This window comes from Oryctolagus cuniculus, chromosome 2 (assembly GCF_051225735.1).
Source record: "Oryctolagus cuniculus isolate XC-2025 breed Fujian yellow rabbit chromosome 2, ASM5122573v1, whole genome shotgun sequence".
NCBI lineage: Eukaryota > Metazoa > Chordata > Mammalia > Lagomorpha > Leporidae > Oryctolagus > Oryctolagus cuniculus.
In genome coordinates this window covers 91,745,063-91,762,196 of record NC_142868.1, presented here as the reverse complement: position 1 = coordinate 91,762,196, position 17,134 = coordinate 91,745,063, and the positions used below count along the sequence as shown (strand labels likewise).

The window sequence follows — 17,134 nt, the reverse complement described above, 5'->3', positions numbered from 1 at the left end:
CCAATGCCATCTCACTAGTCCCAGTGATCAATTTCAGTTCACAATTGATCATAATGATAGGACTAAGAGCCAAAGGAATCACACAAACAAGACTAGTGTCTTCAAATACTAGCTGATAGAATAAAAAAGGGAGAGAACGATCCAACATGGGAAGCAAGATACACAGCAGACCCATAGAATGGCGGATGTCCTAAACAGCACTCTGGCCTCAGAATCAGCCCTTAAGGCACGCGGATCTGGCTGAAGATCCCATGAGAGTATTACAGACATGGAAAGCCAAAACACTCTGGCAAAATAAACAACAACAACAACAACAACAAAAACAAACAAACCCTAAATGAAAGATCTTCACAAGTGAGATCCCAGTGAAAAGAACAGGTCATCAAAGAAGGAGGTACCTTTCTCTGAAGGGAGGAGAGAACTTCCACTTTGACCATGGCCTTGTCTAAATATGATCAGAGCTGGTGAACTCAAAAGGCTTCCATAGCCTTGGAAACTCATGACAAGAGCCTAGGGTGATTACTGAGGCCATAAACAAGAGTGTCAATTTGTTAAGTCAACAACAGGAGTCACTGTGCACTTACTCCTCATGTAGGATCTCTGTCCTTAATGTGCTGTACATTGAGATTTAATGCTATATCTAGTACTCAAACAGTATATTTCACTTTGTGTTTCTATGTGGGTGCAAACTGTTGAAATCTTTACTTAATGTACGCTAAACTGATCTTCTGTATATAAAGAGAACTGAAAATGAATCTTGATGTGAATGGAAGGGGGGAGGGAGCGGGAAAGGGGAGGGTTGCGGGTGGGAGGGAAGTTATGGTGGGTGGGAAGCCATTGTAATCCATAAGCTGTACTTTGGAAATTTATATTCATTAAATAAAAGTTAAAAAAATAAAAATAAGTAATGTCTTATTGAAGAAATCTCATTAATTTTGTTATAGACATGTCTTTTTATGAGTTTTCACTAAGAATCTAGAAAGGGGCTGGCATGTGGCATCATGGGTTAAACCTCAGCCTGCAAATGTGGCATCTCATGTGGGTACTGGTTTGTGGTCTGGCTGCTCCATTTTCAATCCAGCTCTCTGCTAATGTACCTTGGAAGGCAGCTGAAGATGGCCCAAGTGCTTGTGCCTCTGCACCCATGTGGAAGACCCTGATGAAACTCCTGACTCCTGGCTTTGGCCCGGTCCATTGCCAGCTGTTGCAGGCATTTGGGGAGTGAACCGGGATATGAAAGATTATCCCTCCCTCCCTCCCTCTAACTCTGCCTTTCAAATAAATGGAATAAGTCTTTTAAAAAAAATCTAGGAGAACAAATTTAGTTTTGCGTACTTTTTCTTTCCTTTCTATTTCCTTTTACAGAGTGCTCTCTTAGTTTATATCACTCTTTCCTCCCCTGTATTATTTTTGTGATGTAAATGACTCTGAAAGTGATGAAAAAAGATCAATAACCATGAACTTTGCCTTTCATGTTACTTCTTTCTCCTTCCTTACAACCTTCCTATGAACAATTTGCATTATTTAATAATGGAGAGAGACAAAGGAAACATATCCCAAGTCAGAATTAGGGCAAAATAATAAGTTACTAGTGTTACACAGTAGATTGAAGTTACGGCACTTCACAGTAACCTATTCTGTCTTTTATGAGCAAATAAAAGAAAGGAACTCCAAGACTCCAATCATAAAATGTCAAGGAAAGGGAAAGGATGATTACCCTGACTTGAGGAGTATACATTATATAAATGTATTGAAATGTCACAGTGCAACCCATAAATATGTACTATGATTGTTAATAAAAATTTTATAAAGGTAACATACAAAATATGAATAAAGAGTGAAAATGAAGAACAGATACATGTTTAAATACAAGTCAATTTCTAACTTTGACAGGTTCAAAAATGCTCCATTTGCCTGCTATGAAGAAATACAGTCTCAAACAGATAGTTTTGGGAACTGCGGTAAAGACAGGAACAAATATACACCCTGCGGATGGAGGTTTGTTATACAAATATCAATACTTTTCTTGTGTTCTGTGTTTCTTTTCTTGCTTTGCTCTCCCTAGGTTAAGCATGTCACTCGTTTCAGTGGTACTGCAGAAACACCTGTGCATGAGAGTGAATCTCAAATCTAAACCTCCAGCCCTGACATCTTTCTAATGCTACAGACTATAAAATCTCATTTTATTTCAGATTATTTATATGTGAAGGATCATTAGGCTCCTATATCCAATCCAGAATTGAAATTCATGATACTGTGTGTATTGTGGGCAATCCCCTTAATACTGGCTGTGCTGTGGCCACCATCTGGCTGTATTCCAGGCTCTTCCCTCTACCTATGAAAGAACTAATGAAGGGGTTTAGGAAAGCAGGATTTATTTAAAAGAGTGGTACACACTCAGTCATGAGTGTGGACAGCCTCTATCAAAGAGGAAGAAAAGGGCCAGCATTGTGGTGCAGTGGGTAAAGTCATCACCTCGACGCTGGCATGCTATATGGACCCTTGTTTGTGTCTCAGCCACTTCACTTCCTATCCAGGTTGCTGCTAATGGCCTAGAAAAAGCAGTGGAAGATGGCCCAAGTACTTGGGCCCCTGATACCCACTTACTTTTGTAATATATTATTTATCAATAATTATTTTAATAAAATAAAATAATTTATTAATAATAAAATAATATAAATTATTAATAATAAATTTACTAGTAATACACTGTCTCTTGGATGACGTTCTTGTCTCTTGGCTTTGGCATGGATCAGCCTTGGCTGTTGCGGCCATTTGGGGAGTAAACTAGTAGATGGAAGACCTCTTTCTCACGCTCTGCCCCCCTCCCCCCTCCCTCTCTCTCTGTAACTCTGGCTTTTGAATAAATAAATAAATAAATCTTTAAAAAGAGAAAAGAAGAGCTGCTGTTCTCTACAAGGTTGGGGTCATCCTTTAAAAGGATGAGGGAGGTGCTCTAGTTGAATATTCAAATAGGACTGAATTTTGATAGAGCTTCAGTACTGCTGGCTTCTGTGTCCCCCTTTATTGGGAATCTTGGAGGAATCATGGGCTGTAGCACACACATGGTTATCATGGCATCTTTGCATCATGGGGAGTGAGGTTCATTTGCATGACGGAGAATGGATGTGTACAGCCTGCAGTCAGGTTGGATGGGCATGGAAGAAGGTATGGTTTATCTGTTGCAGGCCTGTGGCACAGATGCTGCTGGCAGCCTCTCGGCTACTCTTTGCTTACTAGTTCCCTGCATGCCCAAATGAGCTGTACATTTCCTTTCCAATTTTCCTTATGGAACTTGTATCTCCACTCACTTGGTTGCTTGTTCCAGATGAAGATTGCTTAGTGTCTATAAAATAAAGTTCACTTTCTCATGCACCTAAAGAGTTACCTCTTTAATATTGTGGCCATGACCTTAACAAAATATTTATTAAGAACAAGTTATGTGCTAGACACCAGGCTAATAACTAGTTAACAAAGCATAGTTATAGGATTGACATACATACTTGTATAGTGTAGTTCTGTGCTTCCTTGATTTGCCTGTTACTACTTTCGTTTATCAGTATCACACTCTTCCTGTTGAAAATTTAATAATTTTAATTCACATTCTGTGAGGTTTTCCATAACTGTTACGTTAGAATGTGTCCTCATCTTAAGTCTTCATCAGTATTGTAGTTCATCTGTAGCATTTTTAATGGAATTTGTGTCAGATGTAATACTGGAATGAGAGGTCTTTGAGGGTAGGAGTAACATTTACTCATATTTTTTATTCGTCTATAGTGAGAGATAAAATTATGGGGTACATTGATTATATGATAGTAAATATATAATATGCACAGTGAATAGAAATCTATTATGAATGAAATCCTGGGGCTGGTGCTATGGTGTAGTGGGTGGGACCACTGCCTGTAGTGCTGGCATTCCATATGGGCACCAGTTCCAGACCCGGCGGCTGCTCCAATTCTGATCCAGCTCTCTGGATTCTCCACCAATGGAGGATGGCCCAGGTCCTTGGGCCTCTGCACCTGTGTGTGAGACCCAGAGGAGACTCCTGGCTCCTGGAGGCAGATCAGTGCAGCTCCGGCCATTCATTGCAGCCATCTGGGGAGTGAGCCAGTGGATGGGGGACTGACATTTCTCTCTCTCTCTCTCTCTCTCTCTCTGTCGACTTCTCTGTAACTCTGCCTTTCAAATAAATAAATCAATCTTTAAAAAAACAAAAAGAATGAAATCCTGACATTAGATAAAAGATTGCAGGAACTGGTAATGATTATGCTACGTGAAATAAGCCAGACCCAGAAATACAAATATCACGCCTTCCCTTATTTGTGGAAGTTAATATATAGAGTGTATGAAAATTGGATGGATGTCATAACACTTGGAATATATTTATAAATATTGCTTCACTGAGAGGTAGAGTTACAGACAGAGAGAAGGAGAGACAGAGAGAAAGGTCTTCCATCTGCTGGTTCACTCCCCAGCAACAGCCAGGGCTGCACTAATTCGAAACCAGGGACCGGGAGCTTCTTCTGGGTCTCCCACATGGGTGCAGGGGCCCAAGCACTTTGGTCATCTTCCACTGCTTTCCCAGGCCATAATCAGAGAGCTGGATCAGAAGAGGAGCTGCTAGGACATGAACTGGTGCCGATATGGGATACTGGCACCACAGGCAAAGGCTTAGCCTACTATGCCACAGCACTGGCCTAATTTTAATGAACTTTTAACAGATTCAATATGATTTGTAGATACAAGTCTAAGAACCTGATGATATCCTACTCTTCCCTCCCTCTCTTTTACCTTTTTTTTCAGTTTTAGAAATAATACATTTTAAGCCGGTGCTGCAGCTCAATAGGCTAATCCTCCGCCTGCGGCGCTGGCACACTGGGTTCTAGTCCCGGTTGGGGTGCCAGATTCTGTCCCGGTTGCCCCTCTTCCTGTCCAGCTCTCTGCTATGGCCCGGGAGTGCAGTGGAGGATGGCCCAAGTGCTTGGGCCCTGCACCCGCATGGGAGACCAGGAGAAACACCTGGCTCCTGGCTTCGGATCAGCCGCGGCGGGCATTGGAGGGTGAACCAAAGGCAAAAGGAAGACCTTTCTCTCTGTCTCTCTCTCTCACTGTCCACTCTGCCTGTAAAAAGAAAAAAAAAATAATAATACATTTTAAATTCATAGCACAGTAAAAAAGCTTAATATTTTGATTAAGAACTTTAACAACTAAAAAATTAAACCTATAAAAAATAAAAACCTGTTTATATTACTGAATGAAAAATGCTTAGATAAATGGAATTGTACATTTCTGCCTTTTACTTTAAATGTTAGTGTTAAAAATTTACATCCCGGTCGGGGTGCCGGATTCTGTCCTGGTCACTCCTCTTCCTGTCCAGCTCTCTGCTGTGGTCCGGGAGTACAGTGGAGGATGGCCCAAGTCCTTGGGCCCTGCACCCTCAAGGGAAACCAGGAGAAGCACCTGGCTCCTGGCTTTGGATCAGCGCGGTGCACCGGCCCCCGTGTACCAGCCACGGCGGCCACTGGGGGGTGAACCAACGGCAAAGGAAGACCTTTCTCTCTGTCTCTCTCTCACTGTCCACTCTGCCTGTCAAAAAAAATTACATTTTCTCCTAAGTGCATTGACATAAATAAATAGTGATTCTTTTTTAAGCAAATAAAGCAAATCCAAATCATTCCTAATTAAGTGTTTAATGCATAATAATTATTTACATTTATTATGTTTGCAGGAATCTTATATGTGGACGATTAATTTGTACCTACCCTTCTCGAACTCCTTTCTATCAAGCAAATGGTGCTGTGATTTATGCTTACGTACGAGATAATATATGTGTGACGATAGACTACAAATTGGCTGGTTCAGCGCCAGATCCACTGGAGGTCAAAAACGGCTCTGAATGTGATACAGGGAGGGTAAATGATTTAAAATCTATTTGACACTAGTTTTATTCACTACTTTAATATATTCATTTATGAATCAAATTTTATTCATTTCTAGTGTTGTATGTATTTGGAGGACAAAATAAATATATTTAATTTCTAGATACTAAGAGGATAATGGTATGTCTTAAAATTCCCGTGTTTACAGCAAGGAAACTCCAATTACTTTAAGGTTGGAGATTGGAGAGAAGTCTTAGAAATACATTGAGGTTAAGTACTTCATAGCATGGGAAATCATGATTTTCCTCAGATAAAGGACAAAGTAGGAATCCTACTAGTATTATAAAAGTATGTCACTCCATAACTCAGTTTATAAGGGCCCACCTGATATCAAGCAGATTATAATTAAATCTCATCTCTTATCTGATGACATTATGCAAGTGACTTAACCAGTCTGAGAAACTTCAACTCTATGTAAAGTGAGGATAATGATAACATTTACTCCATGGCCCAATGTAAGAGCTAAATAAAATTCAGGTATTATTATTGATTTTTACCACTATAATTTTTTATATCTGAGCCCAACAGAAGTCTGAAAAAAAATAGAAGAAATAAATTTACCTCAAAACCTCATCTTTGTTCACGAGGAAACATATGTATAATTATAGTATAAATAGTAGAAACATAGTAAAAACTGTAAGTTTTAAAGACAGATGCACATAAATTTGAATTCTGAATCTTCCACTTACTTGTTAAGTTATCTTGAACATATTATTTAATATGGTTAAACTTTTATTTAGTGGGTAAACTTCTAATAATTTTACAGTTTAAATAAAGTTTACAAGGGAAAATACATACTCTCATTAATACTGGTTTCCTTTTCATGCATAGAAGTTGCAAATGTCTTCTTGAAGGAAGTTTAGGCCAGGGAGCTCAGTAGATATATTTATGAATATATTCATGAAGCCAAAACAACTAAAATATGCAACACTTCCATAAAATATTTGAGATTATTCAGTGGGTAATTTAATAAGAATAGAATACTTTTTATATCATGAACAATTCTGAGAGATAATGTGTGAAAACAGATTTTATCAGTAGCTTTTTATAATACTATAAATTATGTATGTTGAAGCACTTTGTTTTCTAAGTCAGTGTTCTCATGTAGTAGGCACCTTATCTCAATTTCAATCAAGCTAGGCATAGAATACATGCTACATTCCAAGAGGAGTTTTTAAGTACACCTCACTGTGGCTGGCTCTGTGGCACAGAGGGTTAAAGCCTCAGCCTGCAGTGCCAGCAGCCCATGTGGGCTCTTTTTTGGATCCAGGTTCCTGCGAATGCACCGGAGAAAGTAGCAGAGGATGAGCTAAGTCCTTGAGCCCCAGCACTCACATGGGAGACCCAGAAGAAGCTCCAGGCTCCTGACTCCTGGCTCCTAAATTCAGATTGGCTCAGCTCTGGCCATTGCAGCCATTTGGGGAGGAACCAGCAGATAGAAGACATATTTCTCTCTCTGTGTCTCTACCTCTCTCTAATTCTTTCAAATAAATATTTTTTTTTTAAAAAAAACCACACTTCATTTCCCAGTTCCAGTGAGAGAAGAGTTAAAGAGTTAGATTCAGGGTTTAAAGGGATTATATTGGTGGCCAGTATTGTGGGTTAGTGGGCTAAGCACTGTATTTGATGTTTATTCCCTATATTGGAGAAACTTTTCAAGTCCCAGCTGCTCTGCTTCTAATCTAGTTCCGTGCTAATGTACATGGGAAAGTAGCAGACGATGGCCCAAAATTTAAGTCCCTGCCACCCAGGTAACAGATTTTGGTGGAGTTCTTGGTTCCTGGCTTTGGCCTGGCCCAGCCATGGCTCCTATGGCCATTTGGGGAATGAACTGGAAAATGGAAGATTCTTCTCTCTCTCTCTTTCGCTCTCTCTTGCTCTCACTCTCTTTCATTCTATCACTCTGCCTTTCAAATAAATAAATCTTAAAAGATCAGATTTTAAAAGGCTTTGTGGTCTATTTCTTTGAAGAGTTGTATTGTGCATTAATGTGTAAAATGAGGCATTTTCACATTCATCATCTCGTTTTGACTTACAACTGAAATGCCATTTACTTTTTCTATTTTTAGAGAAATGCATTTTGCTCATGTAGGAAAACTGTAATTTAGAAAAGCTGAGACTGCTGTAAGTAACAGAGTTGGGGATATATCCCTAGTACTTTGCATCCCAATTGGCACACTTTATCTATCCCTAGTACTTTCCCATTTGGTACACTTCATTTTTTCAATTAAAGGCTTGTTTGGGAGGGAGGGAGACAGATAGGAAGACATAATGAGAGAGTAAGAGAGCTCCCATCCACTAGTTCATGTTACAAAAGCCAAGTACTTGGTTCAGGTTTTCCATGTGAGTGGCAGGGGCTCGTCTGGCATCTCCTGCAGCCTTCCAGGTGTGACTGAACTGGAAAGTGGAATCAGGAGTGGAGCCTGGGACTCAAACCCAGGCATTTTTTAACCCCTAGGCAAAATGTCTACCCCCTGCTTACTCTTTTTTAAAGAGTTATGTATATATTATTTGAAAATCAGAGTTAGAGAGAGAGAGATCTTCCACCACTAGTTTACTCCCCAGATGGCCACAATGGCCAAGGCTGGGTCAGGCTGAAGCCAGTAGTCTCAAACTCCATCTGGGTCTCCCACATGGGTGGCAGGGGCTCAGACATCTGGAACATTCTCCACTACTTTTCCAGGAACATTAGCAGCGAGCTGGAGTGGAAGTGGAACAGTCAGGACTTTAATTGGTGCCCATATAGGGTGCAGACATGCAGGTGGCAGCTTAATCTATTGTGCCACAACACCCTGCTTACTCTATCCTTAAACTTAAAAGGATATGCATACATTTATGGTATATTTTGTAATAAAGTTATCAGTATCTCATTAAGTTTAAAGATGTTTAGTTTTATTTTATTTCAAGAAGGGAGAGGAAGAGAGAGAGGGAAAGGGAAAGGGAAAGAGGGGGAAAGGGAAAGGGAAAGAGAGAGAGAGAGGAGAGAGAGAGATCTCCATTTATTGGTTTACTCCCCAATGCATACATCTGCCAGGGCTGAGTCAGGCCAAAGCCAGGAGCCTGGTACTCTGTGTGGGTCTCCAACATGGGTGGGAGGGACCCACATATTTGAACTATCATCTGGGCCTGGTGCCGCAGCTCACTAGGCTAATCCTCCACCTTGTGGTGCCGGCACACCAGGTTCTAGTCCCGGTCGGGGCGCCGGATTCTGTCCCAGTTGCCCCTCTTCCAGGCCAGCTCTCTGCTGTGGCCAGGGAGTGCAGTGGAGGATGGCCCAAGTGCTTGGGCCCTGCACCCCATGAGAGACCTGGCTCCTGCCATCAGATCAGCACAGTGTGCCGGCTGCAGTGTGCCGGCCGCGGCGGCCATTGGAGGGTGAACCAATGGCAAAGGAAGACCTTTCTCTCTCTCACTGTCTACTCTGCCTGTCAAAAAAAAAAAATTGAACTATCATCTGCTGCCTCCTAGGATAAGCAGTAGCAGCAAGGGGGACCAGAAGTGGAGTAGCTGGGATTGAACAAGGCACTCCACATGAAATATGGTATTCCAAAGAGTGACTTAACAACTGAAACAAACAATACATGCCTCCTTTATTATGTTTTAATAAAAGATCCCATTATATACATTAAATACTTAGGGGGATCTAGTAAAGCTCATAATTTATGAAAACAATATGTGCTATGATTATATTGAGTTGATTTTCTGTGCAAATTTTTTAATGTCCAATGGATGCAATACATTCTTTTAACTATGTGCTCAAGAATAGTTTTTTTACATTTCATTGTATTCTAATAAAAAGTTGTTCTTTGATTATTAATTTCTTTTTGGCATGACCAATCTTATTTCATTGATATTCCCTAGTTCCTGCCTGAAAACTTCTAAATATTATTTATTTTATTTTAGTTTTAGGTTTATAGCAAAATTGACTATATGCTACAAAGGGTTTCCATGTACTTTTTGCCATCTACATTCCACACAACCAACCCCACAATCCACAACCTACACCATAGTCATAAATTTGGTGCATCTACACTGACTCATCTTTATCAACTAAAGTTCATAGTTTGCATTAGGGTTACCTGGAAAATCCTCAAATATTTGGAGATTAAATAACATCCTTCGAAATAACACATTGGTGGAGAAGAATACTGAACAGAAATTTTAAAGCATTTTGAAATAAATGAAATACAACTTCTCAAAATTAGTGGAACACAGTGAAAGTGGTACCTAGAAATTTATAGCATTGAGTGATTGATTTTATCCTATGCAATTATTGATTTTGATATATATTGGCTGAATTTTTTTGACTTTTTCGTACATTTTTCTTTAGATTTGTATAAATCGTTTATGTGTAGAATCAAGAACACTTAAAAGTCAATCATATACTTGTCGACAACAGTGCCATGGAAATGGAGTAAGTAAGCCTATGTTTCCCTGAATCACATCTCTCTTGAGAGTAATCATTCACTAGTTTTTCAGTGTTTATTGAGTCCCTAGATGTGCCGGGCTCTGTTATCTTATTTACATGTGAGTTGGTCTGAATAACTATATTCAGGAGCCATAATTAGTTTTACAGAACACATTGAATAGAATTGAATTGAATTTTAAAATTATCATGAATGGGTGATGGATTTTGTTTTGTTAAATACCTTTTCTTTATCGACTGGTGTGATAATATGATTCTTCTTTAACCTGTTTGTATGTGGTGAATTAAATTTAACATTCAACCAGTCTTGTATACTTTGGGGTAAATATCACTAGATTGTAATATATAATCATTTGTAATATGTAATATATAATAATATATAATATATAATAATTGAGCATGCTAATACTTTGTTGGGGATATTTTGATCTATATTCATGAAGCATTTGTATTTTACATTTCTTGTAATATTTTTCTCTTGTTTGGGTATTAGTGCAATATTGGCCTGAATAATTAATTAGGGCATATCCCCTCTGCTTCTATCTTCTGGAAGAGATTGTAGAAAACTGAAGTTATTTCATGCTACATTGGTAGAATTTACCAATGAATCCATCTGAATAATTATTTCTTAGATCAATTAATAAGAAAATTGTTGCTTTATGTTATCATTGTCAAATTCTCTTCATTCTTTATTTAAAATTGATTTTCCAGCATATAATTTTCATTTTCACAAAACTTATTTTTTTAACTTTTATTTAATGAATATAAATTTCCAAAGTACAGCTTATGCATTACAATGGATTCCCCCCCATAACGTCCCTCCCACCCGCAACCCTCCCCTCTCACACTCCATCTCATGCCTTCCATTCACATCAAGATTCATTTTCGATTCTCTTTATATACAGAAGATCAGTTTAGCATACATTAAGTAAAGATTTCAACAGTTAGCTCCCACGCAGAAACATAAAGTGAAAAATAATACATGATTTTTTAAATGATGATGAAAGCAGATCAGACCTATTGTCATGTTTAATCCCAGTGAGAGTCAAGTTGGGAATTGATAATTTCTTTTTTTTTTTTTTTACAGAAGATCAGTTTAGTATACATTAAGTAAAGATTTCAACAGTTTGCAACCCCCTAGAAACACAAAGTGAAATATACTGTTTGAGTACTCGTTATAGCATTAAATCTCAATATACAGCACATTAAGGACAGAGATCCTACATGAGGAGTAAGTGCACAGTGACTCCTGTTGTTGACTTGACAAACTGACACTCCTATTTATGCATCAGTAATCTCCCTATGCTCCAGTCATGAGTTTCCAAGGCTATGGAAGCCTTTTGAGTTCTCCGACTCTTATCTTGTTTAGACAAGGTCATAGTCAAAGTGGAGGTTCTCTCCTCCATTCAGAGAAAGGTACCTCCTTCTTTGAAGACCTGTTCTTTCCACTGGGATCTCACTCACAGAGATCTTTCATTTAGGTGGTTTTGTTTGTTTGTTTGTTTGTTTGTTTGTTTTTTGCCAGAGTGTCTTGGCTTTCCATGCCTGAAATACTCTCATGGGCTTTTCAGCCAGATCGGAATGGCTTTAGGGCTGATTCTGAGGCCAGAGTGCTGCTTAGGACATCTGCTGTTCTATGAGTCTGCTGTGTATCTCGCTTCCCATGTTGGATCACTCTCCCCTTTATTTATTCTATCGGTTAGTATTAGCAGGTACTAGACTTGTTTATGTGCTCCCTTTGACTCAGTCCTTTCATTATGATCAATTGTGAACTGAAATTGATCACTGGGACTAGTGAGATGGCATTGGTACATGCCACCTTGATGGGATTGAATTGGAGTCCCTGGTATGTTTCTAACTCTACCATTTGGGGCAAGTCATCTTGAGCATGTCCCAAATTATACATCTCTTCCCTCTCTTATTCCCACTCTTATGTTTAACAGGGATCACATTTCAGTTAAATTTCAACACTTAAGAATAACTGTGTATTAATTACAGAATTAAACCAGTCATATTAAGTAGAACAGACAAAAAAATCTACTAAGAGGGACAACGTATTAAGTTGTCCATTAGCAGTCAGGGCTATGCTGATCAAGTCACCGTTTCTCATAGTGTCCATTTCACTTCAGGAGGTTTCCTTTTTGGTGTTCAGTCAGTTGTCACCGATCAGGGAGAACATATGGTATTTGTCCCTTTGGGACTGGCTTAGTTCACTCAGCATAATGTGTTCCAGATTCCTCCATCTTGTTGCAAATGACCATGTTTCATTGTTTTTGACTGCGGTATAGTATTCTAAAGAGTACTTATCCCATAATTTCTTTATCCAGTTTACCGTTGATGGGCATTTAGGTTGGTTCCAGGTCTTGGCTATTGTGAATTGTGCTGCAATAAACATTAGGGTACAGACCGCTTTTTTGTTTGCCAATTTCATTTCCTTTGGGTAAATTCCAAGGAGTGGGATGGCTGGGTCGAACGGTAGGGTTATTCAGGTTTCTGAGGAATCTCCAGACTGACTTCCATAGTGGCTTGACCAGTTTGCATTCCCACCAGCAGTGGGTTAGTGTCCCTTTTTCCCCACATCCTCGCCAGCATCTGTTGTTGGTAGATTTCTGTATGTGAGCCATTCTCACCGGGGTGAGGTGAAACCTCATTGTGGTTTTGATTTGCATTTCCCTGATTGCTAGTGATCTTGAACATTTTTTCATGTGCCTGTTGGCCATTTGGATTTCCTCTTTTGAAAAATGTCTATTGAGGTCCTTGGCCCATCTCTTAAGTGGGTTGTTGGTTTTGTTTTTGTGGAGTTTCTTGATCTCTTTGTAGATTCTGGTTATTAACCCTTTATCTGTTGCATAGTTTGCAAATATTTTTTCCCATTCTGTCGGTTGTCTCTTCACTCTCCTGACTGTTTCTTTTGCAGTACAGAAACTTCTCAATTTGATGCAATCCCAATAGTTGATTTAGGCTTTGACTGCCTGCGCCTCCAGGGTCTTTTCCAGAAACTGTTTGCCTGTGCCAATATCCTGAAGGGTTTCTCCAATGTTCTCTAATAACTTGATGGTGTCAGGTCATAGATTTAGGTCTTTAATCCACGTTGAGTGGATTTTTGTGTAAGGCGTAAGGTAGGAGTCTTGCTTCATGCTTCTGCACGTGGAAATCCAGTTTCCCAGCACCATTTATTGAATAGACTGTTCTTGCTCCAGGAATTGGTTTTAGATCCTTGGTCAAATATAAGTTGGCTGTAGATGTTTGGGTTGATTTCTGGTGTTTCTATTCTGTTCCATTGGTCTATCCATCTGTTTCTGTACCAGTACCGTGCTGTTTTGATTACAACTTCCCTGTAGTATGTCCTGAAATCTGGTATTGAGATGCCTCCGGCTTTGTTTTTGTTGTACAAGATTGCTTTAGCTATTCGAGGTCTCTTTTGCCTCCATATGAATTTCAGCATCATTTCTCTAGATCTGAGAAGAATATCTTTGGTATCCTGATTGGAATTGCATTGAATCTATAAATTGCTTTTGGGAGAATGGACATTTTGATGATTTTGATTCTTCCAATCCATGAGCATGGAAGATTTTTTTTTCCATTTTTTGGTATCCTCTTCTATTTCTTTCTTTAAGATTTTGTAATTCTCATCGTAGAGATCTTTAACATCCTTGGTTAAGTTTATTCCAAGGTATTTGATTGTTTTTGTAGCTTTTTAAAATATTTCTTTGAAGGCTGTTGATAAATACACTCAGTTTTTGTTGCAGTATTTCTTTTTCACTTTAGTAAAATAATTTCATAGGATTACAAATTTTAGGTTGGTGATTTTTTCTTGTAAACTTCTTTGTGCTCACATGGTTTCCGAAGAGAAATCCAATGTAATTTTATCACTGTACTTCTGTAGATAACATGTTTTACCTAATCTGGCTTCTCTCAAAATTTGCTCTTTATCTTTGATTTTCTGTAGCTTGAAAATTATACGATTAGGTGTAAATTTTGACATTTACCCAGATTGATATTTTTTGAATTTCCAGGTCCTGTGATTTGATATAAGAAATAATTTCAGAAAATTTTCAGTCATTCTTCCTTTAATTACTTCTTCCATTCCATTCTTTACTCTCCTTTTGGCTTTCCCATTACACATGTGTTTAAACTTTTCTAGTTGTCCCAAAGTTCTTTCATATTCCTTCTATTTTTTCAATCTTAACTCTGTTTTTAAGTTTTATAAAATTCTAAAAAAAATCCTCAAGCTTAGAGATCTTTCCTCATGAGCTCATCAAAGGCATTTTTAATCTCTAGAATTTCTTTTTGACGCTTAGAATTTCTATCTTTTGTTACATTATGTATCTATTTTTGCATGCTCTCTACTTTGTCCATTAGAGCTGTTAGCATGTTAATCATAATTTCAAATTGCTTGTCTTAGAATCCCATCTTCCTTGCCATATAGGGGTCAGATTCTGATGCCTTTTTAAAGTGTTTTTAACCTTATAGTATGCTTTGTTAATTTTACTTGATAAAACATGTTGACTTGTTAAAAAAATAATGTGCTGGTAAGATGTATGTCCAATGGTAGATCTCAGTCTTTTTTAAAAAGATTTATTAATTTATTTATTTGAAAGTCAGAGTTACACAGAGAAAAGGAGAGGCAGAGAGAGAGAGAGACAGAGAGAGAGAGGTCTTCCATCCACTGGTTCACTCCCCAAATGGCTACAATGGCAGGAGCTGTGCTGATCAGAAGCCAGGAGCCAGGAGCTTCTTCCCAGTCTCCCATGCGGGTGCAAGGGCCCAAGGACCTGGACCATCTTCTACTAATTTTCCAGGCCACAGCAGAGAGCTGGACCAGAAGTAGAGAAGCCAGGACTCAAACCAGCGTCCATATGAGATGCCATCACTGCAGGTTTACCTGCTATGCCACAGTGCTGGCACCTAGATCTCAGTCTTTTAGTGAGTCTGTTCTTTCTTTCTTTTTAAAAAAGATTTATTTATTTATTTATTTGAAAGGGGTGGGGAGAGAGGGAAAGAGGGAGAGAGAGAGAGAGAGAGAGTCTTCCATCCATTGCTTCATTCCCCAAGTGGCCACATCAGCCAAAGTTGGGCTGATCCTAAGCCAGGAGCCAGGAGCTTCTTCCGGGTCTCCTATGTGGGTGCAGAGGCCCAAGCACCTGGGCCATGTTCTACTGCTTCCCAGGCCAGCCGTAGCAGAGAGCTGGATCAGAAGTGGAGCAGCCAAGACTAGAAGAAGCACCCATATGGAATGCTGGTGCTGCAAGCGATGGCTTAACCTGCTACGACACGGTGCCAGCCCCAGTTGAATTTGTTATTTCTGGACTGTGAATATCACAGTCCTTTTTTCCGTTGGTTCACCCCACTATGGCCGCTGCGGCCGGTGCACTATGCTGATCCGAAGCCAGGAGCCAGGTGCTTCTCCTGGTCTCCCATGTGGGTGCAGGGCCCAAGGACTTGGGCCATCCTCCACTGCACTCCCGGGCCACAGCAGAGAGCTGGACAGGAACAGGGGCAACCGGGACAGAATCCGGCGCCCTGACTGGGACTAGAATCCAGTGTTCTGGCGCCGCAGGCAGAGGATTAGCCTATTGAGCTGTGGCGACAGCCTCAATTTTTTTTAATGTAGGTACTTATTGCTGTAAGCTTTCTTTTTGACACTCCTGTTTCTATAACCCATAAATTTTGATATGTTGTATTTACATTTTATTTTGTTTTTAGGAAATTTTTATTTCTTTTGATTTCTCCTAGACACACTGTTCATTCAGGAGCATGTCATTCAGTATCCATTTGTTAATTTTGTTTTTAACTTTCAGCTTCTTTCCATTGTGGTCTGTAAAAATACATGACATGATTTCAATTTTTAAAAATTTGTTCATGGCTGGCATTGTGGCATAGTGGGTAAAAGTGCCACCTGCAATCCCAGCCTCTCATGTAGGTGCCAGTTAAATCTCCAGCTCCCTGCTAATGTACCTGGGAAAGCAGCAGAGGATGGCCTAAGTGCTTGGCTTCCCTGCACCTATGTGGGTGATCAGGAAGAAGTTTCTGACTCCTGACTCTGGCCTTGCCCAGTCCTGGTTGTTGTGGCCATTTGTGGAGTGAACCAATAAGTAGAAGGTACCTCTCTCTCTTCCTCTCTCTGTGTATCTCTGACTTTCAAAGAAGAATCTTAAAAAAATAAAAATTTTTTGAGATTTGTGTGGCTAGTTCAGGCTAGAGAATGTTTCATGCATTGCTGAAAGAATGCATAATCTGTAGTTGTTGAATGCAGTATTCTGCATATATCTATTAGGCCCATTTGGTCTATAGGGTAGATTAGTTCTGTTGTTCATCTGTTAAATTATTTCTGGTTGATCTGTGCATTGATGAATATGGGGTGTTGAAATCCCCTATTATTTTACTGGAACTTATGTTTCTGTTTAGATCCATTAACATTTGTTTTATTAAACTGAGTATAGCATTAGGTGCATATACATTCAATATATGAAATCTTGATGAATTGATCCCTTACTTGTTACATATTGACCTTTTTTATCTCAAAATAGTTTTTGTTTTAAATTCTATTTTGTCTGATATGAGTATAGCTATTCCTTCTCACATTTTAAAAGGATTTATTTATTTATTTGAAAGCTAGAGTTACAGAGGGGCTGGCGCTGTGGCATAGCAGGTAAAGCCGCACGTTCAGTGGCAGCATCCCATATGGGTGCTGGTTTGGATCCCAGCTGCTCCACTTCTGATCCAACTCTCTACTGTAGCCTGGGAAAGCAGTAGAAGATGGTCC

General features: G+C 39.3%; 1 protein-coding gene and 1 long non-coding RNA gene across 2 annotated transcripts in view; one reads left to right on the top strand and one right to left on the bottom strand.

Annotated features, from left to right (window-relative positions):
- The window catches only part of LOC138843046 (disintegrin and metalloproteinase domain-containing protein 32), a 591,210-nt gene that overhangs the window by 84,501 nt on the left and 489,575 nt on the right, over positions 1–17,134 (bottom strand). The window lies entirely within an intron of this gene.
- On the top strand, positions 1,898–10,358 carry LOC149127897 (uncharacterized). Its single transcript, XR_016229129.1, has 3 exons — positions 1,898–1,998; positions 5,732–5,915; positions 10,273–10,358. It is a non-coding gene; the product is annotated as an uncharacterized LOC149127897 (long non-coding RNA).